The 13,544-nt window shown below is 36.2% G+C and overlaps 1 long non-coding RNA gene across 1 annotated transcript; it reads left to right on the top strand.

Annotated features, from left to right (window-relative positions):
- The first annotated feature begins 1,577 nt into the window (after positions 1-1,577).
- LOC306645397 lies at positions 1,578-10,721 on the top strand. Its single transcript, XR_013759638.1, has 3 exons — positions 1,578-2,099; positions 7,790-8,527; positions 10,514-10,721. It is a non-coding gene; the product is annotated as an uncharacterized lncRNA (long non-coding RNA).
- The last annotated feature ends 2,823 nt before the right edge of the window (positions 10,722-13,544 follow it).

The raw sequence follows: 13,544 nt of genomic DNA, 5'->3' as shown, positions 1-13,544 counted from the left end.
GCTCTATTCACAATAGCCAGACTATGGAACCAACCTAGATGCCCTTCAATTGATGAATGGATAAAAAAACTGTGGTATATATATACAATGGAATATTACTCAGCTATAAAGAATAATAAAATTATGGCATTTACAGGCAAATGGATGAAATTGGAGAATATCATGTTAAGTGAGATAAGCCAATCTCAAAAATCCAAAAGAGTAATGATCTCACTGATAAGCGGATGATGACACTTAATGGGGCGTTGGAGGGGGACAAGAATGGAGGAAGGAGGGACTGTATAGGGGGAAAAGAGAGGTGGGAGGGGTGGGGGGGGAAGGAAACAAATAACAGAATGAATCAAACATCATTACTCTATGTAAATATATGAATATGCAAATGATATGCTGTTACTCCATGTACAAACGGAAACAACATGTATCCCATTTGTTTACAATAAAAATAAATTTTAAAAAATCTCATATTATCTGAGTTATGAGGGATGCTGAATTAGCATTTTCTATATATTAGAACATCTATCATGTCTCGCCTCTATGTGCTAAAGGAAAACAAACAATATTATCTCTAAAAACATTTCACAGAGATTTTGAAAATGTCCTCATGTGGATGCTGTATCCATTTAAAAAATTACCTCTCTCATTCTGCTCCCCCTAATGTACTAGGATTGTTGACTGCATTGTCTGGCTCTCCCCTCCACTTTTTTTTTTTTAATTCTTGAAAATGGGTAGTATGAATGATACTAGATTTTATATCCCCATGACACTGCATAGGACCTAACCCGTGGCTGAATCTCAATAAATATATGTTGAATAACAAAAAATAAATAAATAAATAAATAAATAAATAAATAAAAATTTAAAAAAAATTTAAAAAAATTGCATTTTCTTCCCTGGTGTAGGTGCATGGTCATTTACTCCTCTTGAGTCAGATTCCCTGTGATCTAATTTGAATCAATACTGAAAATGCCCACAAAAGGAAAAGAACTATGTATGTTATGTAGCAAGATGACTTGTTACATCTGAAAGATTATAAAACACTGAAAGATTATAAAAATTTACTAAACGGGATTATCAAGGCAGTCTGGGGCTATTTAAAGAATGCATGAATTTCTGGAAAACCTAAAGTGATCTTTAAAGATGAAAGGCTAACTGTTGTCTTCTGTCCCCTGTATTCAGTGATGACTGGCCAAACAAGGATGTAAAATCTATAACATCACAACAAAATTCATGAGGCTAAGGAAGGCCTTCTTTAGAATTACTTTCAATGAGGGGAACAGCCATGAGTTGAAAGGGATTTCAATTACCTATAGATGCTTGGCAAGGGTTTCTTTCCCCCTTCTCTGCCATCTTCCCTCCTTCCTGTCCTCACTTAATGGTCACACTTCTTCCTTCCTTCTTCCCTTCCCTTCTCTCCTTCCTTTCTTCTCATTTTCTGCCTTTATTGACATTTTCTTCCTTCTATCCCCAACCCTAGCACTATGCTTTGTACTTTCTAGAATTCTAATAATAGTAAGAATTGAGTCTTTGTTTTTTAAAGGAAGTTTGCGTTTTTTATCCTCTTGCCTAGCAAGATGGGTGGGACCACCTTGGTCAGCACCTCCTTTCTCACAGGGATGTTAGGAGGAGTCACATGTCTTATCTGAATGACTTTGCACTTCATCAAGGGAGATCTTAGGCAGATACAGCCTATCATTATGCCTTGGCTGTTGGACACTTTTGAGTTGTCATGAAAACAAAAATCACTTCAATTAAAGCACTCTAAGACAGTACTAGGCTCTTGGGCTGGGGAGGGAAGAGTCTTTTTCTAAATTTAAAAAAAGAAAGAGGAAAAAAATGGGAGCTAAGTAACTGAGATAGCTTTCTACAACACACACTTTGTACATTTCCTTCCTCCCGCAGTGAGTCAGTACCAGTGAATGAAAGCGGATCAGAAAGATCAAACTTTCAACATAACATCTCCTTTACTTTTGTTTTGAGTCCTCGTTCCACCACTTACCATGTGTGTTCCCTTGCCAGATTGCTTCAACCATCTGCAAAAGGAAAATAAGAAGAGTCCTCTTCTCCAGGTGTCGCTACTGGAATCAAACAATGTAATACAAGTAAGGTCGTGGGAACAGTGACCCTCACTTAGTAAACACTCAAAAGTAGTGCTATTATTCACTTTCCTTTGAGATAATTTTCCCTTAGATGGCATTCATGCTGTTCTTCACAGTCTTGTCTGACACTCAGGCAGACTGTGTTGCTGCCTGGGTAATGTTGAGAGGTTCTGTCAGGGCACCCCAAACCCTAAATATTTCATGTGATCATCCACACCCCAAGGTCTTTAACAGGGAACAAAACCTCCCACTTCTAATGCTTAAGAGTCAACTCTTCCACTCTGGTATTGGTCCCCCGCCACCCAAAAAAAGAAAGACTTTTTTAAATGGAAATAGTTAGAGGGTCTAAATGTTTCTTGGGTGTTAAGAGGAAAGACAGAAAGAAGGAGAGGGCAAGGAGAAAATGAATATCATATCCCACTGTCCTGCAACTGTCTGAACCTCCTCAAAATTTACCAGCATCCCTATGCCACAAATATTTCATTCATCCAAAACTTTGAATCAAGAAAGGGCAAGAAAGTAACAGCAGCCCACAGGATATTTTTCAGGATAAAGATGATTCCCAGAGTGGCAGGTTGCCTAAGTGACACCTGGGGTTATGATGGTGCACATGAATGAATATTCCATTGTTGTACTGAGGATTTCTTCCTAAGTATCTTGCTTCAAGAATGAAGGGTGACGTCAATCGGAGGGGAAAAAAGCCCAGTGAATCCTAGGACTTATTGCTCCAATTGAGCAGGAAGGCACGTTGCGGCATGAAAGATTGGGTAATAATTCATACCTGTTGTGCTTCAATGTTAACTGTGAGCCTTAATGTATACTACCCTCACTTATGCATGGATTCTTTTTACACAATAGCTCAAGGCGTCCAATATATAATTGAATTTTTTTCCTTGAAGAAAATTACTTATAAGGAAATGTTGAAAAAGAATCCATCAACAACTAAAAAAAAAGAAAGAAAGAAAGAAAAGAAAAGAAAAGAAAAGAAAAGAAAAACAAAAATAAAAACAGAATCTCCCTGGAAAATAGTAGGGATCTCATGAAAAATACATCTGGGTAAATTGAGTCATAAAAGACCTGTTCCAGTAGGAACAGAAACTTTGAAGTTCTTTTTCTGTTCAAAAATAAAAACTAAACTTCCCAGGTGATAAATTTCTGGCACAATAGGTTTTTGGGTATCACAGGAGCCTGTTGTCTATCTGGGCTTCCAGATCATGCTGGGTTGAAGCCTGACTACTGTCCCTCTTCCTTCTGTGACCCTGGCATTTCTGGTGCACAGGAGCATTTAGAGACCTTCAGAATCTGTCCCTTTTGGTGAAGGATCTTGCTTTTTCAGTCCAGAGCAGCTGGCTGTTTATGTGTAAGCTGGGCCTGGGTTCTTTCTAAGAAATGACTCTCAGAATAAGGACCTGGAAGGCCTTGCTCTGCTGACCGAGAGGTAGAATTACACAATGGCTATGAATATGAAAGTTGGAACCAATGACCTGTGTTCAAACCTAGTCTTGTCAATTCTGTAAAAGGGTGAGCTTGAGCAAGTTACTTCGTTCTTTAAGCCTCAGCTTCCTTAGTGGTAAAGAAAATGATATGACCTGAGAGGGATTCAGTGAGGTTTTAATTGGAAAATGTAAATAAAGTGCTTAGCAGGTTGCAAGGCACAGAACAAGCAGTCAGGGAGAGTTAACCACTATGGTCAATTCTGAGCATCTTAGGATATAAGGTGGGGGTTCTTTGATCAATAGTTTAACTGAACTACAATCAGATAGATTCTCTCACTTGTAAATAAAGGTGCAAAAATTGTGAAGGTCTCCCATGGGCACAGAGTATGCTACTCAGAAGTGTTTTCAGGGGTATTGCCCTCAACTAGCTTGACTCTGCTTGAGAAGATTAGACATGTGCCTAAGTAACACTAATGCCAAGTAAAAGTGACAAGGCTCTCTGATGAAGTAAATAAAATGCTATTGGAGTTCATAAGAGGGAGAGTTTATAATCTAGTTGTGGGAAGTAGAGAAGACTTTGCAGATGAGGGCCCGGAGGTGCATGTCTCTGTAATCTTAATATTTTGACAACAGGACTCATATAATTATATTGACTTGAAAATTACAGGTTGGAAAGATCCACATTCTATAGTGGACACGTCTGAAACACGTCTGAGAGAGTTCAAGCTCAATGTATATTCTCTGATTACAAGTAACCTAGGGCCATAAAATCGGTATCCATTTAAAATGAGAATCAGGTCTGGCTTTCCCCAGAGGACAGTTGGCCATTTGCCCAGTGGTCTGTGCAGTAACATACTTATACAAACTTCCCTCATTTAAAAAGAAGGGGAGGGCAGTAGGAGGAGAAAAAACGTCAAGCTGTGCTCATCTTTGTCTGTAAGAACTCTGCATTAGGGCCAGGTGTCAAGAAAACTGACTCATTTTCTCAGGGAAGGTTGCCCCGCTCTTGGTAGGAATGATGGAAACTTTCGTTGTCTCTGTTTCTGCTCCCCTATCCTAACTCTCTCTCCATATCCTTTCATGTGATTTGCTGTTGTGTTCATTCTTTTGTCCATTCATTCATTGCATTTCTAGACTGAGAACTTAGGTACTGCTGGAGGTAAGAAGATGAACACAGCAAGCTTCTGTGTTTTAATTCTGACCAGGAATGCTCAAATACAAGATATTACCCAAGGTGTAAGGAATGGGGTCTCTCTAAAATGCCAGAGAATTTGTCTTTTTTGGTTTTGTTTTTTTCCATTTCTATGTGTTCCTAAACACTGTTAGGAGCTGATTTTGTATACCTCTTTGATTTCACTTGCTCTTACTTCATGCCTTGAGCTCTTTTTCCTATGGAAGCAACTTAGCTTAAATCTATAGGCATTTTAAATTTCAGGATAAAGAAATGATTTCTCTCATTAGGTTGAATTATAGGCATAAAAGGACACATTTGGGAAAACACAATTGGAAATGCATTCTGAAACAGCAACACAAAGGTTAAATTTGTTTGGATTATAGAAGAGAAGAAAAATATTTTCCGTCTGTTCTTTACTTCTAGAAGCTTCCATTAATGGCTAATTCTATGAGTGGGCCACTATTTGCCTGGTATGGTATGAAAGTATTTGAAGAGTGAGAGGAAGGTCCCAGTCCAAAAGTATTTTCTCTTTTTGATTCCTGAAATCTCCAGATAAGCAATTTAATTCTTTCTTAATTATTTCCTTCTTTGGTCCTATTTAACTTTTTTTTTTTTTTTTTTTTTAATTTTTCTTTTGGTTCCTCAAATGTTTCTCTTCTGGGTAGTATTGTATGAGAAACTCCTAACCTTTTAGGAAACTCTCTTAAAATCACCTTCCTCTAGATTTGAGAAAGAGTTCTGTTCTTTCTAAATAGGACCTAACTCCACTCATTCAACTCTGTGTAAGTAGGAAAGTACAGACTGTTGATTCATTTCCCTTCTTTTTCTGGAACTCTGGGGCATATCCGTGATGAAAAGTAAATAGCAAAAGGAACATTAACTAAAGAATACAGAGCCCAGAAATGTTCACCAGAAATCACTGAAATATTGAAGGGCCAGCTCATTTTCTGGCCTCTGATTTTGGGAATAACTTCTTTATCTGTTTCCTTCTCTGTACCTGTGAGGAGGTGGCGTTGACTTATAACAAAGACTATTACGGTCTTCAAAGCTCTGTAAGAGAGCTTGTCCAGTTGTGAAAGTTGGCTTCCCTGACATGAGGCAGAAAGCTAGAATACATTTGCATTCATTGGTTTGGTGGAGCCTCACACTGGAGGGTTGAGCCACATTATCTCATCACTGCTCTATAACTGACATGTGCCCAATTGTCTTATATACTTTAGAGGCAACTGTCGTTTTATCTTGAAGAACGATTAAGTCTTCTGAAGGCTAAATGTTTCCAAGGGGTGGGGGGAGCCAGACTACAGTTTAATTTATTGAAAGTTATTTATAATTTAGTACTTACTGTCCTGAAAATGCCTGTCCCCTTGGAAATATGATTCAGATGCCCTGAACTGAAGAAACATTTTCCTTTTTCCTGTGTAAAATATGAAACAAAAGACAACTGAAAAACACTTCATTAAAACAGTTCCTTTGTCCTTTTGACAATGAAAATTGAAAAGAGTCATGCCAGTTTGGCTATGTGGGTGGTCCTCTTTCTATGCTAACCTTAGCATGACCTCGCAAAAAACATTGAAAATTATTTATTTGATGGTTCTAGAGATTTTAAAAATATGTGCTAGAAAGTAATAGTCCCATGCACTAGGGGATTTCAGAAATGCCATGTATTAAAAATGAGGTTCTAAGAGCTGAAGGATCTGCCCAGGAACTTCTGTTCTACCCAGACTTCAGTGTACTGAGGATCCCACATATGTTCACACCTGGGTAAACCTCTCTCTAGTCATGCTCCTTGATCCTTCGAATTCACTCTTTTAAGGTCTTCCACAGGCTGATTTTGCCATCAAATGCATGTAATTGGTCTAAGTTAATGTATGTATGATATTTATCGAATGAACTTAAAACATGTTCCCCATGGGAATATCTCTGACATTCCTTTTTTTTGGTTCAGTAATTCTAGAACATTCCTCATAATGTCCTGAACTTCTTAAGAGTGCAGTAAACAGGGGAGTTTGATTATCTGATGAAAAATGAAAATTAGATACTGTGTTCTGTTTCTTTTCTTTTTTTCAATAGATGTCTTTTACCCTTTTTGAGTTAGTTTTTAATTTCCGAACGATCGTCTGAGAAAATTTAGCCTAGTTACCAGAAAAACTGCCTTTTAATTAATCTGTGTTGCCAGTCAAACAATTCAGTTTAATAGTTTTGAGAAATGAAAAATGAAACTTGTACTTTTGCCTTTGGTTAACGTTTCTCTGTTAAATGAAATTTGATATTGTACCTCTAATGCTATTAAAATGATGCTGTCCAAAGCTATCATATGGTAAAACCCACTCCCTTTTTGTGCTATTATAAAGAAACTTTGCCTAGTTTGGTTGTTGAAAAATAATAAATAATAGCACAAAGGGCTGTTGCTGTAGTGATAAATCTCTGCTGAGTAGCATACAGAGAAGATTCAGGGATATTGCCTTAAAGTCTTAGGAAATATATCTCCCTTTTCTAAAATATTGTAAGATTAAAAAAAATCAAAAGAATAGCTTTTTGTGACCTTCCTATAATATGGAGTCACTGCAATATGTGTTTTTAACACATGGCATACCTTTTGTTATTTGACTTGACGTGAATCATGCTTACAGAATGTTTGGCAGGATTTTGAATACGAATTCCCAAATGAGTATTCAATGCACTTTAATTGAGACTGTTATTTTATGTAGTATAAATACAACTGCTTATTAAAACATATTTATTGAAGATAAACAATTATGCAATAGAAACCAGTTATAGAATATAATAAGATGACTAATGAAAAAGGCAATTGATTACAAATGACATAATTACTGAAGGTTAAAAGCTATGTGATGGATATTACTTGTTATTCCTTATGCAGACTTTAATAAGCATTGTGATCATTATTTAACATGCAGTAACTCACTTATTACATCCAAGGAATGAGTTGCTTTCCAGCTTGGTACACGTGGCCTTTAACAATGCCTAGGGGAGTTGAGGAGCTTATGACTTTACCCATAGGATTGAGGAAAGACATTGACAAAGAATGTTAATCAAGTGTTACCAATTCTATTTTATTTTAGGAAATGCAAAGAAAAAAGTCCAAGACCTTTGATTGAAACCTTCTGCCTGCTCTGAAGAACGTGGACTGCTGCACACTGCAGAGGTTCCTCAGTTTCCACAGAGAGGATTTAAGACTACCACTGGAATTTTGGGGACTTGCTCTGTCCTAAGAATTTCCCTAAGAAATAATTTCATTACCATCATCACCCCTGAGGAGGTCCACCAAGGATTAGTAGCTTCGTTTTGATTCTGGCATTAAAATGAATCATTTCTCCCAACTTCTCTGTGGTTCCTTACTTTCTACAGTAATGTGATATGCTCAGTGGTACGGAGAAGAGGGAGAGAATTAAAGAGGCACAATCAGTAATTTATGACCTCAGTTTTAGGCTATGGAAATAAGGAATATGTTATGAACTTAGAATAGCATGTACAGACTTAGTTCTTTCCCAAGGACTTTTAAGGGACCCACAGGTGGGAGTTGGAGCCAGGAGGAAAAGACTGTGCTGAAAACAGTTTTCAGCCTATCTGATGTGTCAGAACCCACTATCAGAAAGTATTTTTCAAGGCATACAACAATTTGCATCCTTATGCAGGATGTTTCCTTTGCTCTCTAAAATCTAGTTGTGATCACTCTTCTCCAAAATCTCAAGGTTTCTGGTGCTTAACAGAGGACTCTGCTATTTGTTTGTGAATATTTTTTACTGATCACATTTTTCTGAAGGATATATAAGAAGACTTGGTCTTATCAGTGTTGAAAGGTAACTGTACATGTGCTTATGTGTTTGTATTCTAGAGGACACCTGGAGAACAATTCCATTTAGAAGTTGTGTCTTTAAGATATAAATAGACATGATAGCCACTGCTATGATTTGACCATTTGGGCGGAATGGCCTCGGTCTTATGGTTGATGAAAGGCTTTAGAGGAGTTTCTAATTGACCTTTCTCATAGTGATGAGCATGGCCCAACTTTTACCTTTTGGAAGGACTAGGATTTGATGGAATTGTAAGACTGATGAAGTGTGTGTGGGCGAGTATAGCATCCCTGTTCTCATTGTCTCACGTCTCTGTGACTCTGCTCAGCTTGCTGTTTTACCTGCCTTTGTGGTACCAGTTTTCAGATCCCATGATCCCCCTTCACTCCTACTTATCCTTATGTGAGTGCACATGTGCACACACAAACATGCAGTGTATAGGCTCTAGACTTTCTTCCTCCATACTCAACTCCTAATGAAAAAGAAATATTTTTTTTTTTTTTTCTAAAGGCAGAAAAAGGTTGTCATGGTTTGTTTAAGAGCATTGATTTTGGGTCAGACTGCTTTGGGTTCGAGTTCTTATTCTAATACTTGTATCTCTGCTACCTTGACAAACCTGTTTAAATTCTCTAAAGAAGTTAATTTTTCTGCAAGTTCAGAAATTCAGTATGATGTCTGTCACTCAGTGTTGTTGTCACAATAAATTAAGTTATCCATGTAAAATATTTATTTAGCACAATGCCATTCATAAGTATCCCAAGAAGTTGAGGATGACTGTTGCAGCTATGGAAGAGTAAGTGACCGCTGTGTAAGACAAAGTGTGTCCAGGTGTGGTGAGTCACACTAGTTGTCTCTTGTGTATGAAGGCATCAAGCCTTGCAGGAGCCGTTGTCCTCCCTGAGTTCCACACATACTTCTATTTTTACTGGTCCAGTTTCATTCATTTTTTGTCTTTTTCATGGCAACTTGCTAGGGGCGGGGGGCTCTCAACAAATGATCAAGAATGCTTCATTTTCTTTATTCATATGTGAGATTTTTTTTAAACTTCAATCTTATTTGATGTGAATACGACAGATATCTATTTCTAAAAGTAAGTCTGGGCAAAAAGGGGGAGGAAGGAAGGGACTAGTGGCAGAGTTGATTCAGGACTTCTCTTACTTATTTTTGAATTCTAAGTCTAGTTCTTAAGTGCATATGGTGCACATGGTGCTTAGTAAGTGTCATTTGATGTGTGAGTTAAGTCAGTAAATGAATATTCCTCCAGTCTTTCCAGGTAACAGAAACCATTGCATTCTGGCCTGGTCATTAGGCTGTCCCCATAGAAGGCATACAGACAGGTCCTTGATGTGACTGTGATAACTGAATAGTTGAGTCATTCTCATGAAGTTGTAGGTCACTCCTTAAAAACTGTAACTTTCTGACTTGATGTCAGCATAAGAAGGAGAATGGAAACAAATTGCTTTACCTTAGTTTCTTTTTTAAAGCAAGAGGAACTAACCTGAGATTAGAAACTTCTGTGGGTCTTAGAGTCCCATGAAAATATTTCCAAAAATATGTGTGCATGTGTGCATGTGTGTGTGTGTGTGTGTGTGTGTGTGGTGTGCACGCATGCACTGTTTTTGGGGAAATAAATAATTTTTTTTAAATTCTAAAATCAGATTCTTAAGGGACCCAACAGCATGAAATGTTACCTCTGATTTTACAAATCATTCTCTTGAGGGAAGATCAAATAGAGGCCCCTGATTCCATGGCCATCCAAAACCCCCATCAGTAAGAGTCCAACTCAACTGCTCAGATTTAAATTTAAGATATGGGAATCTACTGAATTATTCTATCTACATACATATTTTTGAAATATGGCCTATAGGTAAACATTAAATGTTACAATGAATTGGAAAGATTTTGTGTAAACTAGCTGTGAGATGGTGCAGTTTCAAAAAATCTTTAGGGAAAGAAACCAACTTTCTTTTTTTCTTTTTTTGGTAATGCTAGTGATTGAACCCAGGACCTTGTGCATATGAGGCAAGCACTCTACCAACTGAGCTATATTCCCAGCCCAAGGAACCAAATTTTGATGAGAACAAAATGTTGGAATTAGAACAAACCAAATGTGTCTCTTGTGGATTGAAGAGGTGAGCGATCAGTATCAACTTGAGAAGGACATTGTGGATTAGTGACTCTGTATAGTCCCTTCTGGAAACCTGGCCAACAACTCTACCTTTAAAAATATATTGTCTGTTAATAAACTTCAGGACTTTATAAGATGTTAGAAGTAGGGTGGAAGGACTTGTAGCGATAGTATATTAGCAAAGGGTAAGGGGATAACGTATTTTCATCTTTCATATTTGGGACTCTGATTATCATTCTGAAATTGGCAGATAATAGAAATTGTATTTCATTCAGACAGGTTTCAGAGATATGGTACAGGTTTATTTTATAGAAAATATTAGTATGTGTTTTGAAAATGAGATTTGTGGATACTCATGACATATTTCTCCTTGAGTGGAAAAAATATGGCAATTGTGATTTAGTAAAAGGTACATAATCTTGGCAATAAGAAAGAAGTGGATTTGAATACCAAGCTCCTGATTGGTAGTTGACTGGTATTGAAAAAAAAAATTCTCACTGAGCCTCAATTGTTCCACCTGTAAATCAGGGATACTGATGCTTCAGTCTGAGGTTGTTGTAAGGTTTGGAGGTTAATGTCTAGCTTCATGAATAGCAGGCAAATAATACATAGTTATTATTGTTATAGTTAATATAAAAATGAATATAATTCATTTATATGTTATTAGGCAACAATAGGCTCATTATAAGCAAGTTTCAAAGAACAGAAACTTTCCTCCTGAAATGCTAAATTTTAAATTTTTATCTAATGGGTAAGTATGTCACTGTAGTTTTGATTTGCACTTCCAAAATATTTACTTATATTGAACAATTTTTTCGCATGGCTAATGATTATTTACATATCTTCTTTGAAGGCCTATACCCAAAGGACTTAAAATCAGCATACTACAGAGATACAGCCACATCAATGTTCATAGCTGCTCAATTCACAATAGCCAGATTGTGGAACCAACCTAGATGCCCTTCAATTGATGAATGGATAAAGAAACTGTGATATATATATATATATATATATATATATATATATATATATATATATATACTGTGATATATATATATATACTGTGATATATATATACATATACTGTGATATATATATATACTGTGATATATATATATATACACAATGGAATATTACTCAGCCATAAAGAATGATAAAATTATGGCATTTGCAGGCAAATGGATGCAATTGGAGAATATCATGCTAAGTGAGATAAGCCAATCTCAAAAAACCAAAGGACAAATGATCTCACTGATAAGTGGATGATGACACATAATGCGGGGTGGGAGGGGTTAGTGTTAGGGTTAGAGTTAGGGTTAGGGAGGGGGGCAAGAATGGAGGAAGGAAGGACTGTATAGAGAGAAAAGAAGGGTGGGAGGGGTGGAGGGAAGGGAAAAAATGACAGAATGAATCAAACGACATTACCCTATGTAAATTTATGATTACACAAATGGTATGCCTTTACTCCATGTACAAACAGAGAAACAACATGTATCCCATTTGTTTACAATAAAAAAAAAAAGAAAAAAAAAAAAGAAATGTTTATTTAGGACCTTACCTATTTTAAATTTTTTGTTTTTTGTTGTGGTTGTATTTTAGGAATTTTCTGTAAATCCTGGATATTCATCCCTTATTCAGATGCAAAATTTGCAAATATTTCCTCCTATTCCATGGGTTATCTTTTTACTCTTTTGACAGGGTCTTTTGATGCATATTTAAATTTTTTTCATGAAGTTCAATTTATTTATTTTTATTGGGTTTCATGTGTCTCAGATGTCATAGCCACAAAATCATTGCCAAATCTAATATCATAAAGATTTTGCCCTACGTTTCTTTTAAAGGTTTTATAGTCTTGAATCTTATGTTTAAGTCTGATGCATTTTCAGTTAGTTTTGATAGTGTTAGGTATGGGTCTAACTTAATTCTTTGGACATGAATACCCAATTTCCCCAGCACCATTTGTTGAAAAGACTCTCCTTTTTCCATTGAATGGTCTGGATATCCTTATCAAACATTATTGGACCATATATTCTATATTCTTGGTACATGTCTATTTATATACAAACAGAACACTATAGCATTATCTGAAGTAAGTTTTGAAATCAGGAAGTATGAGTTCTAGTTTTGTTCTTCTTTTTCAAGATTGTTTTGCTGTCTGGGGCCACTTGAGATTGTACATTAATTTTAGTATGAGTTTTCTATTTCTGCAAAAATGCCATTGGGATTTTGAGAAGAATTATACTGAATCTATAGGTCACTTTGGGTAAAGTTGACAACAAAATTAAATCTTCTAATCCATGCACATGGAAAGTGTCTCTATTTACTTATGTTTTCTTTGATATCTTTCCATGAGGTTTTGTGATTTTCATTGAACCTATCTTTCATATATTTGCTTAAATATGTTCCTAAGTATTCTTTATGATGCTATTGTAAATGGAATTTTCATAATTTCCTTTTCATGCTGTTCATTATTAGTGTATAGAAATGCAACTAATGTGTTTGTATCTTGTCACTTTTCTGATGTCATTTATTAATCCTAACAGATTTTCTCTTTATATTGATGGAATCTTAGAGTTCTCTATATACATGATCATATCACCTGCGAAAGAGATAATTTTACTTCACCCTTTCCAATTTGGATATCATCAATTTATTGTCTAGCTGCTCTTGCTAGAACTTCTGATACTATCTCAAACATAAGTGGCAAAAGAGAGCTCCTTGCTTTTTTTCTAATCTTAGAGGAAAATTGTTCAATCTTTCACAACTGAGTATAATGTTCGTTATGAGTTTTCCATATATGGTTGTGGTAGTTTCCTTTTATTCCTAGTTGGTTGAGTATCTTTAACAGGAAAGACATTGAATCTTGTTAAATTCTTTTTCTGGCATCAATTGAGA

Source organism: Sciurus vulgaris (assembly GCF_902686455.1).
Source record: "Sciurus vulgaris genome assembly, chromosome: 15".
NCBI classification, from domain to species: domain Eukaryota; kingdom Metazoa; phylum Chordata; class Mammalia; order Rodentia; family Sciuridae; genus Sciurus; species Sciurus vulgaris.
Note: the sequence above shows the minus strand (reverse complement) of the source record. Positions and strands in the feature narration are given on the sequence as shown.